Below are 2,356 nucleotides of genomic sequence, written 5' to 3' on the forward strand. Positions count from 1 at the left end.
AGGAGGGGGAGGATACCGAAGATACTAAAATACTGTAAATATTAATGGAGTAACTGGCAAAATATAGTGGTGGTGTTTACTGGTATCAGGAATTTAGATATGTTAACTTGGGTTTAGGTTAGAATTAAGTATGACCATATGAATCATTGCATTAGACCAACTGATGTTGTCATTGAATTCTTTTAGTTAACTGAACAGAACTTTTATAACTAAAATGTGATGACTAAAGTCCTTGTTTTTCGTACTGCTCATATGGTGTTTTTTAATATGTCATTTTATTTAAAATAAGCCTCAGAAAACTGAATAAAACCCTTTCTAAACAAACAAAATATACATGATTTAGTGCTCAGGCCTTTCTAATTATTGCATGTTGCATGCCCACTCCCCTGCTCCAAAATGCTGTGTAGAAAAAGCAAAACAGGCATAAGAACCAGGATGGGAACACTTCTAGAAGACTCTAGAACGCTGCTTTCAGGCTTTTTCTCTTCATCTAGTTTTCATGTGGGACATGTAAATGAATTTTCATGTCAAATGTTAAAATCCTTAAGGCTTTGGTGAAAATTATTCAATTAGGTTTCTTATTCTTCCAGAACTTTGCATAAAAGTAGCATTGTGAATTAATACACTAGAGAAACTAATAAAATCAGGTTGTTTTATGTGTGTTCATAAATACATCTGAGACTATTTGAAGGTCAGAGCCTGTAAGGTAAACTCAGAATCATGGTGAGTTTTGATAGTGTCTACTTTTTTTTTTTTACCTGCTTTCCAATTTATTGGTGTTTCATAAAAACATTTTAAGATCAGATTGGGCAGGAAACTTATGCAGCCATCGTGTCAGGTAAGAGCTCTTTTATATATTCCTTCTGAATCAGCCTTGAGACATAAAGGTTGAATAAGCTGAGATTCTTGAGAAAGAACATACTATTTTTTTTCCTTTTTTTTTTTTTATTTTTTTTTTAATTCTTTTTCTCCTCCCCTGCCTGCTCTGTGTTTGGGAATCGCCATCTGTCCAGCTAGTAAGACATCTCATACAGCAGGTGCCCTTCCTCAGTGACTTCTCTCTCTCTTACTCGGCCAGCTAACTGGCCTGATAACCTAAAAGAAACTGTCTTGCTGTGGTATGGATGCCTTCTCCTTCACAGTGTTGCCCTAGGAGGAGGAGTTAGCTTTCACACAGTTACGGCTGTAAATGCATGTAGACAAGAAGTCAAATTTAGAACTGTCAGTTAAAGAAGACAGTTTCTGTTGTCCACTGACTTTTAGATCTCCTCCCATGCTGCGAGGCCAGAGGTGGGGCAGGGAGGTGATGCCCGGGTGCCTACTCATGACGGTGTTTCGCAGGGTCAGGTTACTACCGAGAAATTTGGGAAGGCGTCTGAGAAACCTGGGGTGTCTGATCGCATGGCACAGAAGCCTTGGAGCACTTTAACAGAGTCTGTAGCTGTAGGCTTAACTGCAGGTTGAACTTCAGGATTTGATTTTGTTTTAATGTTCCACAGTTACAAGTTCTTTCTGCACAGATTTCCTATTGGTGTCCCTATTTGGTATGCTTTAAAGGTGTTATTTTACCTTCAGGAACACGTGCATCATGTCCTGTTTCATAAGCAGCTTTATGCATGAACATATAGCTCTGTTCAGAACCCAATTATTAGCTCTTTCAAAAGGCTGTGTCTGATTTTATTAATTAGCCATCATCAACCTTTTCAGTTGATGTTTATCTGTCTTAAAATTTCAGAGTTTCTCTCCTGTTAATTTCCTCTCTGAGCATTGTCTGCTTGAGAATTCTGCTTGTGATATGGGGTAGATACGGCCTTACCCATACTTAGGGTCCCAGCAGGTGCTGAACAAAAAAAGGGCAGGCATTTTCTTTGCTTCACCATGTTAGCATGAATGTGAACTCTTGAAACAATGGCTTCGCTTCGCCCAACTGCTAGGAATGTCGCTCTTTTGCCCTCTTTTTTCTATGGTCCTTTCTGGCCTAAGCCGGTGTCAGCCTCTGCAGTCATTATGGAGGGGCCCTCATGGTCATGTGGGAGCATAGTACTGGTTTTACTGCTTTTGAGCTTGGTTTTTGCCTAATGCTCAGGAATAGCTCACAAACTGATGCCATGCCAAGCAAGACTGCTGGCCTTGGAGGTGCAGTGTTGGTCAGCAAAGGAATGGAGAGCGTAGTTTTTAACAACCAAAGGCTCAATATAAAATTCTGTTTGCTAATCCTAAGGTTATTTTTGGCTACCAGTAATTTCCAAACAGCGCTCAAGCATTTAGCTTCCCCAAGGCAATATGCTAGGAAAATCAAATGGCTTCTCTATGCATAACGAGTTCATCGGTCTTCAGGTGTGACGTTGCATGGGGG

The 2,356-nt window shown here is 39.9% G+C and overlaps 1 protein-coding gene across 1 annotated transcript in view; it reads left to right on the forward strand.

The window, feature by feature from the left end:
* The window catches only part of FAM98B (family with sequence similarity 98 member B), an 18,452-nt gene that overhangs the window by 14,227 nt on the left and 1,869 nt on the right, over positions 1-2,356 (forward strand). The window lies entirely within an intron of this gene.

Source organism: Egretta garzetta, unplaced genomic scaffold (genome assembly GCF_000687185.1).
Source record: "Egretta garzetta isolate BGI_Z169 unplaced genomic scaffold, ASM68718v1 scaffold2, whole genome shotgun sequence".
NCBI classification, from domain to species: Eukaryota; Metazoa; Chordata; class Aves; order Pelecaniformes; family Ardeidae; genus Egretta; species Egretta garzetta.